Source organism: Haliotis cracherodii, unplaced genomic scaffold (genome assembly GCF_022045235.1).
Source record: "Haliotis cracherodii isolate W230 unplaced genomic scaffold, xgHalCrac1.p SCAF_4, whole genome shotgun sequence".
Classification (NCBI taxonomy): domain Eukaryota; kingdom Metazoa; phylum Mollusca; class Gastropoda; order Lepetellida; family Haliotidae; genus Haliotis; species Haliotis cracherodii.
Genome location: NW_027266297.1, coordinates 24,368,747 through 24,386,148, shown reverse-complemented (window position 1 = coordinate 24,386,148; position 17,402 = coordinate 24,368,747). Strand labels below are relative to the sequence as shown.

Genomic DNA, 17,402 nt, shown 5'->3' with positions numbered 1-17,402 from the left:
CAAAAGGGTTCTTAAGTTTTTTATGCCTAAATTAAACACCCTTTGATGTTACAAAACCTCTTGAAATATTCTTTTCTAATTATTCAGAGGACACCTTCAATATTTCAGTAATATATGATGTGTTAAAACTATTTTTTCCTAATGCAAAGAGCAAGAACGTTTACAGTTACTTGTAGAAAAAATAATAAATACATTTAATTATATTCACAAGCGTCACATCGATGTGGCTCTCCTAACTATGGTTGAGTAGAGAAGACATTATGCGTAGGGTTGGTTATATTATATTTAATAATACCCGTAGCCATGGTAGCTGTAGAAATATTATAATACCTGGCTTTCTTGTATCAATGTAAGTGTTGTGAAGTTATGAAAACCCATGAGTACCTTCTCTCTCCCAAATGATGTTTCAGAAATTACTTCACGAAATCAAAGATACTATGATTGCGTTGGGGTTTTTTCTGAGAAAAATTTATTAAGATTGTGGTTATTTGTTTTGTTTTCAATTTTCAGAATTCGTATCTAATTTGGAGGTTCCATTTCAGACAGTAATATACTCTTTAAAAAAGGGTAGGGATCATGAACTATAAATTTTAATACCAAGTACCGTATTCGACCGCTCTTATAAGCGCCCACGGCGATATTGACTAATATATTGGCTAGTGAACAATCCCAATTAGCACCCATTCCGATTGATCAATGTACACAAGACTTATTTATTCGTGTATAATACGCACTCTTGTGTTATATGCATCCTTAATTATGGGCAATAAAATTCTGAAAAAATATATCTGTCATATATAAACATTTAAGGCTATCAGAACAGACCATGAAATTTACGATCTTTCAACTCTGTTTTTTTTCCCACCCAAATAATATTCTAATAAGAGCCCAATATTTCTAATTTTGAGAGCGCCCTGGGTGCTTATTACGTCGAATGACGGTATTCGAACAAAGGTAAGTGTTGACGACAAACAATGAATAAACACCTGTCATTTAATCAAAGATTTACGGTATTTATACATGACCATGAACTAAACAGATAGCACGACCGACAGTGCTGATTATACTCGTATAGGTTGAGCAATGTCAAATTGTATAACATAAGTTCAGAAAGCACGCTGACATCTGAATTGAAAATGAATGGTAAACTCCTACACGACAGGTCTACATGTGATCTTTTCTGCTTCCGCCTTCCATCGGGGAACAGGACAGGTCGAAGTAGCTCCTGTTTGTGTTTGTGAGTTAGTGAGTGAGTGAGTGAGTATGGGTTTACGCCGGTTTTATCATTATTCCAGCAATATCACGGCGGGGGACACCAGAAATGGGCTTCACACATTGTACATTTCGGGAATCGAACCCAGGTATTCGGCGTGACGAGCGAACGCTTTAACCACTAGGCTACCCGACCGCCCTTTTCAGAGTGAGATAGATAAGAAATAAGAAATAAATATAACATTTTGTCTTTCCATGACACTGAAAGGTTGCCATTTTCACGGGGCCACTCATGAAAATATCCAAATTGTCAGGTCAGGTTAGTATTATCCAACTTGACAAGAAAAAGCCAAATATCCTCAAAATACTCACTGTAATAATATTTACTGCTCCGCCTTTCTTTATTCTTATATAACCAGACAAGTCGACACAGTTATGTCAGCTCTGTCGCCTCAAGGGACACAACAGAGAAATGACTGATAAACAGCAATTTGATATCTTATCGATAAAATATCACAGGGACCTTGTCCTGTGCTTCTTTTCGATTCACGTTAACCCTGTTTGTACACGCTAACCCGAATAGCATTGCAGAATACTTCCCGTTCACCTTTGTTCAATTTTGCATCAATCAGTAAAATGTTTCCGTAGTTTCCAAGGGGAGTGTGTACTTAGATGCAAACACTATCACAGTTCATTCCGCTTCACTGTGTGACAAACCGAAAATAACGGGACTCTCTTTCGGTTTGTTTGTTTGTTTGTTTGTTGTTGCTGCTGTTGTTTAACGCCGCACGCAGTAATATTCAAGCTTTATGAAAGTAGTGTGTTAATGAGCGATTCTGGACCAGACAATCCAGTGATTGACATCATGAGCAACGATCTACGCAACTGGGATACGATGACATGCATCAAATAAGTCAGCGAGCCTGATCCCGTTAGAGAAGCATGGGTTGCTGAAGATTAATTCTAACCCTGATCTTCACGGGTCTCCTCTCCTTTGAATGATTATTATTAGATATATTCAGAAGAAATACAAATTATACGATTGATATTGATTGTTTCGTTGCTGAATAAAACATGACGTTAAATCGGTGCCATGAACACAGTTTAACCTAATTTATCAATTATGTTTTAACCTACCAGAACGAAATTCGTTAAGTTATGCGTATGCTTAAAAAACTCCTTATAAAATTCTTACTTGTATTGTCTACAATTCTAGGCACCCCGAACGAATCTTGTTTATTAGCTTTATTATTCAAAGTTTAGATTTAATAATAATAGTCCATTTGTATTCACTTTTGACATGCCTGACATGCTCAGAGCGCACCAGAGTTGTGTCCCTTAGTCGTGTACTGATCCACTTGTCGCGGGTTTGAATCACAGAATTACACCAGTTAAGATCTTTCGGTGTTTTGTTGTTTTTCACCAAATTAAAAGTGCTATGATGATGATGATGATGATGATGATGATGATAATAATAATAATAATATTAGGATATATATATTGCGCATATTTTCCACACCACTCAGGGTAATGCTTCAAGCGCTATTATTACACCGGTCACTGAATCAGTGTACACTCAATAATAATTCTCAGCTCCCCGGGGAGTATACAAACCAAGCTCCTTGTTATGAGCTAGAAGGTTAACAACCACATTGCCATCTCTTCCTACCGGGTACCCATTCACAGGTGAACAAAGTCATTTTCCCAAGGAGACGCCTACCCGTGAAGATCCGAGGTAGAATAGGTCTTCAGCAACCCATACTTGCCGTAAAAAGGCAACTATGCTTGTCGTAAGAGGCGACTATCGGGATCGGTTGGTCAGGCTCGCTGACTTGGTTCGTGCATGTCATCGTATCCCAATTGCGCGGATCGATGATCATGATGTCAATCACTGGATTGTCTGGTCCAGACTCGATTATTTACAGACCGCCGTCATATAGCTGGAATATTGCTGAGTGCGGCGTTAGACAACAAACCAACCAACCAACCGACCCACGGGATGCCGAAGCAGAATAGATCACACGTAGACTTATCGTATAGGAATTTACCATAACAGAAATCAGGTCACTGTGGCTTCGCAGGATGGATAGTACACGGATGGGTGGTTGCCAGGGAACGCGTATACGCGTGTATTAGTTGTTCCTTGAGCCACAATGTCGCCCACTGGGTTGTGAGTGTTAGGCTGGTCTCAAAGTCAAATTTAAATATTTTTATTTCATTTAAGGCCCCCATACATAACTGTTACACCTGAGTAGTTTTACATCTTGGAGACCCGTGAAGAGGCGACTATGCTTATCGTAAGAGGCGACAGACGGGATCGGGCGGTCAGGCTCGCTGACTTGGTTGGTGCATGTCATCGTATCCCAATTGCGTGGACCGATGCTCATGATGCAAATTACTGGACTATCTTGTCCAGACTCGATTATTTACAGACCGCCGTCATATAGCTTGAATATTTCTGAGTGCGACATTAAACAGCAAAGAAAAACAAACATAGTTGGATATATTTGAATGTTTAACAATTCGTCTCTAAGAGAAATTGCATTTTTAACATATGTAGCCAGTTTTAATGCGACAGCATCATATAATAAAGAGAGAAGAGAAATACAAGCAGGTACAAGATAATTTGACAGATAGCGTGTGTATATGAACTTTTAGCAGACATTACAAAATCGTGACCATTCTTTCGTCCAGTGAGTGAGTGAGTGAGTGAGTGAGTGAGTTTGATTATATCAATACGAATCTCGGATTCGAACCCACGATCAGCGGATCCTGTCACAACTAAGGGGCACTACTCGACATCAATGCAGCGTCTTGGGCCATTGGGCCACCCGTGCCCTCACTTCTTCTTTTGACATAATGTTTTATTAAGTCAACACTTACAATGTCAATATGGAAATCTATCCGCAGATTATAGAACCTATGGTCTAGTCCAGTAAAACTATGCTGACTCAACGATTATTTGATCAAACTAGCATCCGTTTGGATTAAGCTACAAGACTACCCATTTTTGTCAAGCATGTATATTCACTATAGACCAACCGTATATAACCCACGTGTACATATTCCAACAAAACAAAGCTGAAAATGTTTACGGATTCGATATATCACGCCCATAGTGTTCTCCACAGTATTGTTGTTGATGAAAACAAATAAGAAATCAATAGATTTATCCCGAAATAGACACTAGGCCCAGAGACAAAGCCATAGAATATGTGGATCAATAGCGACAGGCCGGAATAGGCCGTTTATCACATTTTTTAACCTTGGAAAGGCGTCTAGGTATCTGACAACGAAATCGGTTAATTGACTCAGATATGTTGATCGATTTCCTTGGTTATTTAACTCGGCATCAGAATAATGTTTGCAAGTATAATTAATTACATTTACGTAGCATGAAATGACGGTTATAAGAATTGAATTTATACGCGTAACCTGATGCGGTATTCCTTTCTTGCTTGAGGACCGCCTCCGTGGTCTAGTGGTAGAGCGTCCGCCCGGAGAGCGGAAGATTCGAAGTTCGATTCCCGGCCGTGTCATACCAAAAGACGTTTAAAGATGGTACTTGTTGTTACCCTGTCTGGCGTTCGGCACTAAGGGACTAAAATAAGGACTGGTCGGCTCGGAGTCAGTATTCTGTGCCCGAGTGGGGTATTCATGTTAAACTGCGTCATGGTATCTCAGTGGGCTAGCACTACAAATGGGCATCAGTCCGGACTACACACACACACACACACAAACACACACACACGCACATGCACATGCACGTCGGTATATAAGTGCAATAATCATGGACGCGACATTAAACCCCATTTCACCTCACCCCTTGCTTGAGTGGCGATATGACTACTGTTTCAGTCAGTCAGAAAGTCAGTTAGTGAGAGTGAGTGAGTGAGTCAGTCAGTCAGTCAGTGGGGTTCAACGCCGCTTTGAATTATATTTTAGTTATATCACGGTGTGTCATCCCAGGCAGAATGGTGACACCGGTATGGTACATGTACCATCAGGAAGCCGTGCATTTTATGACTTCTCACTTAAATCCTATCCAAAATATCTGATATTCGTTCACGTGTTACAGAATTAACAACGTATGTATTACACCGCTTTCGCTTTCTGTTTGATAGTTGAATATAGATTTTTACAGAGAAAACCTCTCTCCCAGGAAATGCCTATTTGATTTTTAGGGTAGAAATCACTATGAGACTGTATCACGGAAAGAGATTAGAATGGTGACTAGTGTGTTCTGGTACTCAGTTGGAGATTTGGACAGATGAAATCGATTGACTTCGAAGATTGATTCTTCTTGATTGGGGGGCACGGGGGGCACGGGTGGCCCAGTCGTCTAAGGCGCCGCGATTCGCTGTGCAGAGTTGTGTCCCCTGGGCACGCCAGAAACCTATGATTGTGGGTTCGAATCCCGGTTCGCCCCGATTATGTTTCTAGGTTTGTCAGCACCATACCCGTGCTCGTGGGTTTCACCGAAGTGGTAAACGTCTAAGACCTGCATCACTTCGGGCTTTCCTCCCACATTAAGCTGACACGCCGTGATATGACTGGAATACTGTTAAAAGCGGCGTTAAACCAGACTCACTCACTCTTCTTGATTGTTTGTTATTTTACGCGGCAGTTGGCAACATTACAACTCAGTGGTTGACATTAGGAGCAACGTGACAAGTCTGTACGATAACACGTAATTCAGCCGCTCCAATCCAGTCGCCCTTTATAACAAGTTATAGTGTGCTCGGGGCCTATTCAGTTGCCGTAAACATCAACGGTCTCAACGGGGCATTCAAAGATAGACGGTATATAGAGTATAAACAACCGCTATAACGTGAGTTGGGTATAAGACAGATAATGTTGTTGTACACCCATATGCGGACTTCGTGACACACAGAATTCGACCTAACCGAGACCGAGACAGATAATGTCGATTAAAAAAGGGATGGCATTAGACTAACATCTAGTCTCAGAAATGAACATCCCTTACAGAAAAAACAGTTTTTCAGTTATCTTAATAAAAAATATAATAAAAAGGAGCCCAGTGACTCTTCATTTTCAGATACTGCAGTGATCTAGACTTGCCAAAAATCATAGACTTGCATGGGCTGTATTTGATATATATTTGTATCAGGGTCTGTAAGACGGAACATAACAACTACTAGTATTCTATACTATCAAAAAAAGAGAAAACAGCTGATCGTGGACAATATTTCGATGAGTGATCACCTGGTATCACCCGTGCTGGTGTGCTATTATATATACCATGGTGACGTGTTTTTCACATCACTGATATCGAACCTCGTTTTTGCAGCCAATTATTCAATGGCAAGCCGGCTCGATTTGACTTTATTCATTTCTAAAATTCGCGAAGAAGTTTTATGTAAATGAGCTGTAAATATTATAAAATGTAAAATATATCTCGATTTGACAAAATCTGTTTCTGTAAATCTCAAACGTGTCCCGCGATAAGAAGGTGAAGGAACTGATTAATCACCCTCCATTTTTCACACAAGGTATATGACCTGGGTGTTATAACGAACATTCGTGATATTCTAACTCGTAACATCAGGACTAAAAGTTGTGTATAAAACATCAGGATAAAACGGCAACATCGATAGCATGTAATAGCGTAAATATTCTGTCATGCACAATGCCCGTAGCCTATGTCAACATTATATTACATACCTTGATCGTGTCTCATGCAGTGACAGCGATGCAGTAAACGCTATTACAAAACGCTACCGCAAAGCAGTGAGTGCATTTCCTCGTAGCGGAGTTGGTATTGAAAGTGAGTTATTTATTACCAACACTGACTGATAAACAGGCCCCACCCACCAAGGGACAACTTTGATATCCGTTTGACTTCTTGCTTTGTGTCACTGCGACTGTGACACCCTATTCACAAATTCACATTTATAAAAGCAGAAAAGGGTAGACGTGATGATATAATATTAAGATTATCTCGCCGGATGAAAATCATATTTTCCTCATTGTATGGTAACGGCGGTGATAATGTTTATCGTGTTTACAGAGAAATAGATTTATCCTCATCACTTTCATATATCTGTATAAAATGGTGTCTTGTTACAGCACAATAAATATGGTCATTGTTTAAAACCATATCCTCCATGTGTATGACGACTGTGGTATATTATTAAGGAAGTGAGTTGTATTTAACACGGATGTGAACAATATTATATTATATAACGGCGTTTCAGCTTAATGTGGGAGGAAAGACCACAAAGGAGGGAGGAAATCCCACTTTCGTGAAACCCATGAACACGGGTACGGTGCTGACAAACCTTGAAACATACTCGAACACGATCAAAGGTTTCTGGCGCACCTAAGGGAGGCAACTCATCACAGCCATTTCTGGCCACCCGTTCCCCAGATATATCATGAAATTACATGAGGTGTTTCATACTATTGTACACTGGGGACAGAATAAAAGCATATGACGTGTATGACATGTTTATACACTGAGGTACGTCATAAATTGTGTATAAAACGTTTGTTCAATGGGGTACTAGTACTCATTATACGACATGACGTGTAAAACACTGCTATTTAAAACCTGAGGTTACGCAAAACCTGACGCCCATGGCCTATCTTTAAAAGTACAACAAAATAACAACAGAGACCTAGATAATAAGTACTCTATTCCCCCCGACAGACGTTTGAACCTAAACCAACATGGACATTTATACCGCTAAAAAACGTTAAGGGCCACTCTGTTGTTATATATTTGTATTGACAGTCAATGACAGATTATGTGTAGTAATATAAAATAATGGAGTGTTCCTTAACTTCTTTTGAGTAGTATATATCCAAGGGGTGGAGAGCTTCAATAAGAATCAGCAACAAGACGCTCGAAAGTTCATTCAAGTCGATTGACGACTCTCCAACAAAACTGCCTCGGTTGGCGGACTCCCTACAACACTAGTCCAAGTCACATCTCTGCTGTGTATGTATTTTATCTGCCGATAAATGAAGAATACAAGCACAATTTGCAATTCGTCTGTCCGTATTCAACAAATATCAAAATGCTATCAACGCGGAACTTATAATAGCAAGTACATTGAAACATCTTGTTAATATTGCAGATAAAAATATTTATAAAAAGTACAATACACTTTGCCTACCTTTGTTGAGTTTTCATACGATATAATTAAGTGTTAACAAAGCCGTGGTAGTACCACGGCTGTCATAGCTCGTATACAAACACGTACAATGGTAGTATACACCTAGTGCCAGGCATAAAGGTAGTCATGTCTAGATCAAATATACTACTCAAAAGAAGTTAAGAACCACGCGGTTGTTTCATATTTCTATAGTTAATATGTCAATTATTGACTGCTTTTGAGTTGTATATACGCTGACTCGATGTATAAACTTCCTAAAAGCTCGTTCCGCATGCAAACTCAAGTAGGGGAAAGGCTCTTGAATAGACGCACATTGTAATTTGCATTGATGATCGTTATCATCCTTCCGGAACGTGAAACCAATCCTGTGTGATTGAAATAATCATATTTTTGATTTGCTAAATCAAAACATAAAGCGAATCCAGTATGGAACAAGGAACCTATTCAGTTGTGAACATTTCAAAACCACTTGTTTGTTTCACATTAAGGACATTATGTACAAATATAATTTAAACATATTTGAGTCCTGGCTATTTAAATGGGCTACAGCTCTGCACATGATTGGTACTCTATACATTCACGCTCTGCCCATATAGCACCAGACATTGTTTGTGTTAGATCACATTGACCGAGCCGCGCGAGGACTGTTCAGATCACAAGCCTAGAGTTCAAATATATCGTAAACATTCTACATAGACTCGGCGATTTACTGTTTATATATATATATATATATAGATATATAGATAGATAGATAGATAGATAGATAGATAGATAAAATATACACACAAAAAACAGTCCAGATATTCGTGCTTGTCAAAACTCCTTTCTATATATGTATGTTGTTGTTTCTTATTAAGTCTTTGTTTCATTGAAAGTCCTAGAACCTTTCTTCAAGAGACCGCCTCCGTGGTCTAGTGGTAGAGCGTCCGCCCGGAGAGCGGAAGGTTCGGGGTTCGATCCCCGGCCATGTCATACCAAAAGACGTTAAAATATGGTACTTGTTGTTACCCTGTCTGGCGCCTGGCATTAAGGGTCTAAAAGAAGGACTGGTCGGCTCGGAGTCAGTATACTGTGTCTGAGTGGGGTATTCATGTTAACTGTGGGCTAGCACTATAAATCAGTCCGGACTAGTACAAGCAGCCACACAAACACAGACACGTACATGCACGTCGCTATATAAGTGCAATAATCTTGGACGCGACGTTAAACCCAATTTCACCTCACCTCACCTTTCTTCAGGAAATGAACTGACGGGCAAAAGAAAGTATACACTTGAAAATTGGATTTGACCTAACAACTACAAATGTTTTCTAAACGTTACTAGGCTGAAAACAGTCGCCGAAACACTGCAAACTTAAGGTCCCAAACACAACTCGGATAACCCTTATGAAATACAGCACCATCGAACAACAATTTTTGTTAGTTTCGTTTTTAGGCGCTCATCTTCCCGAGGCAAGGGAGATAACTGATCATAAGAGTCCTGTGGAAACTTGATGGTCCAGACTTCATGGTAAAACATATATGTCTGTGGAACGCACGCAAGTGCGACTATATGTCCTGTATCCTTCCAACTGTCTTCGCAGAGGTTTCAGAAATTCTCATTATAGCGTATATAGATCCTTGGAACTGAGCCCAGCATTTGCATAGTCTATATGGTGTCTCTGTATGGTGGATATCCGTCTTGGGTGGTGACTCGGTGATTGAATATTTCCTGGCACGGTTCTCAGGGGTGAATCTGGACTTGCATGTTTACTCACGGTGGGTGTCCACGACCTTCCGTCACAGTGAGCCTGCCTCCGTGGTCTACCATCACAGTGGAACGTCCGGCCGGAGAACGGAAGGTCCGGGGTTCGATCCCCGGCCGTGTCATACCAAAAAACTTTAAAAGATGGTACTTGCTGTTACCCTGTCTGGCGCTCGGCCTTAAGGGGGTAAAACAAGGACTGGTCGGCTCGGAGTCAATATACTGTGTCTGAGTGGGGTATTCATGTTAAACTGCGGCATGGTATCTCAGTGAGCTAGCACTATAAATCGGCATCAGTCCGGACTAGTACAAGCAGCCAAACACACACATACACGTGCATGCACGTCGGTATATAAGTGCAAAAATCTTGGACGCGACGTTAAACCCCATTTCACCTCCCCATCACAGTGAATACATGTCGAAATGTGAGTGAACATTACCGTACTGATATAATGAAGAGATGTCCAGTGGGACCTACTGAAGCAGGACCCTATTCCATCCGACAACACACAAAAAAACATCCCTCACTCTTCGCCCAGCATTCTAAACATCCTGGCAACGGAAGAGACAATTCACTATGCCCCACTTCCTCTTCTCATGACGTCCATGACGTCCTCTGCCGAGTTGACTTAAAGGTTGACTTCTACCTGTGTGGCAAGGTTGTAGACTTCTTCCGCTTCATTCAACGTCACTGTCATGTACTCGATAACAAACTTATAACAAACCCTGGTCGTTAATACAATCCGAACCGGTGTCATAAGTTACTTACATCCCTTTGGACAAAAGATAGTCCCCTACCCGCATCACCTCCTCGTTACAACGTTTAGATTTGCATTTGTGGTCACTAACACCAATGATGACGAGACAAGAGGTCTGACACACCGAACACCCATCGCTGGCGGTCCGAGCATATATTCCACGGGAGCCGTCAGCAAGTCTAGTCTGGTAATGCTTATTGTCTAAAGTCACTCCTCTGCGATAAGCAAGTTCAGCATTACACAAACTCCGACTGAGCTCTTCAAACTCATCCTCATAAATCTCAAACCCAGGAGTCGAGGCAAGATACTGACCACTGCACTTCTCGATTATTGCCGCGTTGGACACATGGTTTGACCCAATCAAAAAGTCGTCGATATAATTGGTCCAGGACGTACTTACATACTCAGGACGCAAAGTTTCCAGAGCATTTTCGTGGTTTGGGTGGCTTATTTCTTGTTCTGGAGCCATTTGTTGCGAGCACAAAGGAACCTTTACCTCACTCTGTCCCGACATGTTGTGTTGCGATCCCAGAGCGTTGGTTAACCCTTTGCTTTCTTATCTTATGAATTATGGATAAGACGCGAGGGAACGTAATCCCGCTAGCTCAATATTTCACCCTCGAGTAATCGATCGCCTTTGTGGGACCGTAAAACATTGTAATGGCAAGTCACTGGTAATAATGTCGCCCGACCAATGTGGAGATCACAGATACGTCAAACTGTGACCCCTGACCTTATCTCTAAGAGGATATGCTGGAATGGAGTTGTAGAAGAATTGTCGGGTCAATAAACGTTGATCTCTTCCAGCAAAACGTGACGGGCGGCAGTCTTTGTCGATAAGTTAAGTTTATCAAACGCAGTGTTGGGAGATGTGTTGAAGTGCGTGAACAATCAATAGAAACCACCAAACTGTGGTTTAAAATGAACGTTTGAATTATTTTTTTCTTCACAATTTATTTACTGGACACACATATTGTCCTTTTATAAATATTGCCTGAATATATTGATTTGCAAAATTAATTTCAGTCAAACGGCATGCATGGTTGTTTGCATATAAATCCAGAAAACTCGTTCTTGGCTAATAGTGCTGGATATATGATTTGCAGGGACGCCAGATCTTAAACATGTACTGCACTTGTACATATGCCCCGATACGTCGGCAACCACAGCACGAAATATCATCATGCATACCTTTACGACCTGTCGTCATGAGAACACAACCGTTGACATACGTCATCAGATTGATAACAATAGCTAGGGTGCCCTAAACAAATGTAACATATATGAGTGACTGAGTGAGTATGGTTTTACGCCGTTTTCAGCAATATTCCAGCAATATTCCGGCTGGGGACACCATAAATGGGCTTCACACAATGTACCCATGTGGGGGACTGAACACGGCGTGACGAGCGAACGCTTTAACCACTTGGCTACCCCACCGCCCCGTCATATGTAAGAACAACAAAACGTCAGAACGACTACGACACTGACACAAGCGTTGTAACAGGATGTCGCCACGTGGATAGCCTCGGCACAGGCACAGTAACGACCCATGACCACAAAAACACAAGCACTGCCAAGAAACGTTGCCACATTGAGAGGCTTTGTACCGGCGCCGTAAAAACACGTCAACACGACGACGGCAGTGATGACGAAACAACAACACGACGTCGTAACATATCTCCTTCTCAAGTTCAGCGAAACGTAACGACCACTAGGGCAATCTCATTAAAATCAGATCTTAATTTTCGCTAACGCTGAACAAAGATCTGAGGACATCCCATAACGGGTCGCATCAGAACGACCTTTCGCGAATTTTGACCGACCAATGAAATGACTGACAAGAAATCGACATTAGCCAATCAGAAGGCAGCTTTCTCGAGCTTTTCGACACTAGTTTCAAACTGATGACTACGCTTCGAAACATATTTTGACGTATTCTCGATTAAAAAAATTAAAACTGATAAGAAGAACATTCTGGAACGGCTTATAGATGGCCTAGATTGCATGGATATAATCATAAAACCCGTAACTGTCGTTCGGAATACCCCGTGTTAAATATTTCGTGGTTGCATGATTAGAAAACACATCCCTAAAGTCACTTTCATGATCTGGTAAGCAACACTCGGATTGGTTGGATGAAAGGTCGTTCTGACGTGACCCTTAATGGGATGTCCTCAGATCTTTGTTTAGCGATAGCGAGAACTAAGTGCTGATTTTAATGAGATTGCAACTTGGGCGAAGACGAAACAAATAACACACGTCATAAGTATACAGCTGTAACATAAAGTAATTACTTATAATATACGTTATGCTTCAACATATACAACCAGTATGTGTCTGCCATATACCACCCAATAACCGGATACAGCAACGGCAACAGCAACGTCATCCTATGCGCCAGCTTCGACACCCTGCCCTGACAGTATTACAGTGGATAAAGAACGTTAACGAAGGCAGAGGGCAACATTTCAGGCGTAAAATGACGTTATCAGCAATGCAACGCATTCGCACGCCCCATCGCTGTTAATCTATAACATCGAAGAACCAATTGTATAATTGTATAAAGTCATTCTCTGACAATCCTGAATTATTTTTTTGTCTGTCTGTCATAGCCAGCTAATTTTTTTTATCTTTGTTACAGTGAGAACAAGGGTAATTGTTTTGTTTTAGGTTGGTATTATTCATTGCTTTCAATAGCATATATTTTCTCTTGGCCCACGAGGAGGCACGCTGTACAAGGTTGCGTCCCTTAGGCGCGTCAGAATCCTATAATCTAGTCCTACGTTCGCACGGATTGTGCTCCTATGTTAGTCGACGTCACATCGTTCTCGTTGGATTCACCAAGAATTAACTCCAAGACTAGCCCACTCTTGGCACGACCCGTGAAGATCCGGGGTAGAATAGGTCTTCAGCAACCCATGCTTGCCGTAAAAGGCGACTTTGCTTGTCGTAAGAGGCGACTAAAGAGATCGGGTCGTCAGGCTCGCTGACTTGGTTCATGCATGTCATCGTATCACAATTACGTGGATCAATCATGATTTCAATCTCTGGATTGTCTGGTCCAGACTCGATTATTTACAGACTGCCGTCATATAGTTAAAACATTGTTGACACAGCATTGGGCCTTGTTAGCTGCGTATCAGCGTACACCTGCTGTGGTTTGTCTGGTCCAGACTCGATCTTTTTACGCCGCCGTGGTATATAGGTGGTATGTTGCTGAGCGAATCGTTTAAAGAGCAAACAAACAAAATACTAACGTTCAGTAAATCTTTACCAAAATAAAACAAAAACATTTTGTCACAAAAATACGAACAACCCCGAGAACACATACTAAAAAATAAAAAGTAATTAAATTATCAAATTTGTAGCTCAAACTAAATTAACAGTTGAATCAACTACAGCAAATCGCACTCCCGGGCCCACTTGCACAGAGCGATCTTAGCGCTAAGATGATCGTAACTCCCATACTGTAACTTAGGCTTATGATAGTCTTAGCGCTTAAATAGCTTTGTGCAAGTGGGCCCAGGAGATATAACAGTTAATACCATATGATTGTAAGATTTAGAACTACATTACACCCAGTACCTTAAGTCTCCTTGATCCAGCCCCATGCTCAGAAGTGTTGTACTTACATGTACAATGGACGCCCAAACATACATGCAATCATACAATCCGTATTTATGAACACGTCACCTGATCCGACAATAGTGACTTGACCTCGCTAACACATGTCGATGATATTGTCGGAATTGGACTCTGTATACCCTCTGAACTCTAGCAAGCAGGAAGTTATTACCGAATCTGTCTAAACCGGACTTGTGTTTGATTTGTGTGAGATTTTAGCAGGAGTTTCCTGTGACAGCGCTGTCATGATACGTGTGTGCGTGCGTGTTCTACATGCGTGCGTGCATGAGTGCGTGCAGTATACAGCAGCCGATTCCCCGTATAGCTTCCCAGCATTTGCTGTATGTTTTACAAATTAATTGAAAATAGTATCCTAACAAACCTATCGATAAAACTCGTAATCCAACTCATGTTCTTTTTTAAAATTTGAGTGCGAGTGAGTATGGTTTTACGCCGCTTTTAGCAATATTCCAGCAATATCACGGCGGGGGACACCAGAAATGGCCTTCACACATTGTACCCATGTGGGGAATCGAACCCGGTCTTCGGCGTGACGAGCGAACGCTTTAACCACTAGGCTACCCAACGCCCCTTTTAAATTTAAGCAGTATGTTACACGAATGAGACTTTAGCAATAACCACTAACATCCGGGAGCTTACTGATGAGAACAGTTTACTTATACCCAGTATGTAAAATCCGTATTAAACATTCAATTTCTTGAGACTTTCATTATTATTAGTTAGTTTATTGAGTTAAACATAGCCTTATTGTTTGATGTCTATTTATGAAACATTAAACATTAGAATATAGGTTTTGGCAATATTCTTGTCATATCGTGACGTCTTAACAGAGAATATCTTCACAAATTATATCAATCTTCGTGTGGCGCCCCTTTAATAAGTGTGTCTATGGACAATAAATCATTTATCTGCTGCTTACATATCCACCATGTGTCCTTGAACGGTGCAAATGCCTCATGTGTGACGTACAGCTTCTCAAAAGGTCATCGTAACCCAAGACGAGTTACTTCCCTTTGATCGAGCGTACGGTCAATTCACTCATATTTTATACTTGTGTCGTGTAATTTTGCTGTGAATAATTGAATTGAACTGCACACTGTATCTATTTTAATTTTCAATTAATATAGAATGGTAAGCTTGTTTTCATTATATCTCCAAAACTGCCGCAAGGAAAATGTATCACGCAGAAATATTGGCCTAGCAACATCCACCTCGTAATATGATATTTATCTTAAACATGTGCGAATGGCGACATTGGCTTGAAATAAGAAACAGAACAATTACGTTCCTTCTGTCTGTAAAGTTTGTGCAAACAAGATTTGATCCTGACTTTATATTACATATTGCCCCGACGGAACTGGGTCAGCAATTCTTCAATGTCAGTGAGTGATGTATTACTGGGGTTGTGTTCTTGTCGACCAGGATAAGGTTAAAGTAGGGTTTAACGTCGCGTCCAAGATTATTGCATTTATATAGCGACGTGCATGCACGTAACTATGTGTGAGTGAGTGAGTATGGTTTTACGCCGCGTTTAGCAAAATTCCAGCAATATTACGGCGGGGGACACCGGAAATTGGGCTTCACACATTGTACCCATGTCGGGAATCGAACCCGGGTCTTCGGTGTGACGAGCGAACGCTTTAACCACTGGGTTACCCGACCGCCCCTGAACGTGTGTGTGTGTGTGTGTGCGTGCGTGCGTGCGTGCGTGCGTGCGTGTGTGTGTGTGTGTCTTCTTGTGTGTGTGTCTGCTTGTACTAGTCCAGACTGATTTATAGTGCTAGCCCACTGAGATACCATGACGCAGTTTAAAATTAATACCCCACTCAGACACAGTATACTGACTGCGAGCCGACCAATCCTTGTTTTAGCCCCTTAATGCCGAGCGCCAGACAAGGTAACAACAAGTACCATATTTTTCTTCTTCTATTGGTATGACGCGGCCGGAGGCCGAGCCCCGGGCCTTCCGCTCTCCGGACGCTCTGCCACTAGACCACGGCGGCTGTCCTACCAGGAAAACACTGGACAGGGAGAATTTGAGACATTAACTTCATATCATGATTTGAGTTTATTTTCTATAAAACCTTGACACATTTCGTAAAGTCATATGATATTGTTTTCGCCCTCTTTTCTTTCGCACTTTTCATGTGAAACCGACTGCATTAACAGTTGTGTGTCGTTAAAAAAAGGAAAAAGAACGATATTCGATAAGTTAATACTAATTCAAAACATGTAGCAAATGTTATATTTGGGATAACACTTTCTCGTACGTTTTTGAGGTTAAGTCCCGTCCGGGATTCGAACCCACACTGCCAGAGTTCGAATCCCGGACGGGACTCAACCCACGAAACGTACGAGAATCTGTACTTTACTAAGAAAGTGTTATCCCAAATATAACATTTGTTACATTGACAACTTTCTAAATGGCATTGTGTGTTCACAATTCAAAACATGGTTTTTTTTCAAATTATAAGTATGCTGAATTTTATTATACAGATTTACATACAACCTTTTTCGAAACAAAACAAAATGTATCTAATCAAAACACATCGTAAGCAGCGTTCTTACCTTATTGTGCCACAAGTTATCCAAGACACTTGTGTAGACTGCTACATGACACAAATAACGACTCTTCACTATTGTCATTATAACCGGTAAGCCACTTCCTGTGCGACAAATGACAAGGTACAGACAGGATGCCATGTATGTGAGAAACTACATTTTGCTCATGCTCGCGTCTGTCAAGATAGATAATAGGTAATATGATTGTATACGACAACTGTATTTATTCACTTGGATCAGAGACCATATACCGGTATATGGTCTCTGTTTGATATATTGCATGTGGTGGAAACATAGAGGAGTCGGCCATGGATAAACGAACACTGCTAAACTGCC

General features: G+C 41.0%; 1 protein-coding gene across 3 annotated transcripts in view; it reads right to left on the bottom strand.

Moving 5' to 3' along the window:
* Window positions 1–17,135, bottom strand: part of LOC139480370 (protein aveugle-like) — a 29,864-nt gene extending 12,729 nt beyond the window's left edge. The window contains exon 1 of one of the 3 annotated variants that reach the window (XM_071263436.1): window positions 17,073–17,135. The gene's annotated coding sequence lies outside the window, so the exon portion shown is untranslated. Of the gene's footprint in view, window positions 1–1,584; window positions 1,679–6,897; window positions 6,981–17,072 lie in introns of those variants that run through there. The other 2 variants (XM_071263434.1, XM_071263435.1) reach the window with 2 other exon arrangements.
* Between the last annotated feature and the right edge of the window lie 267 nt (window positions 17,136–17,402).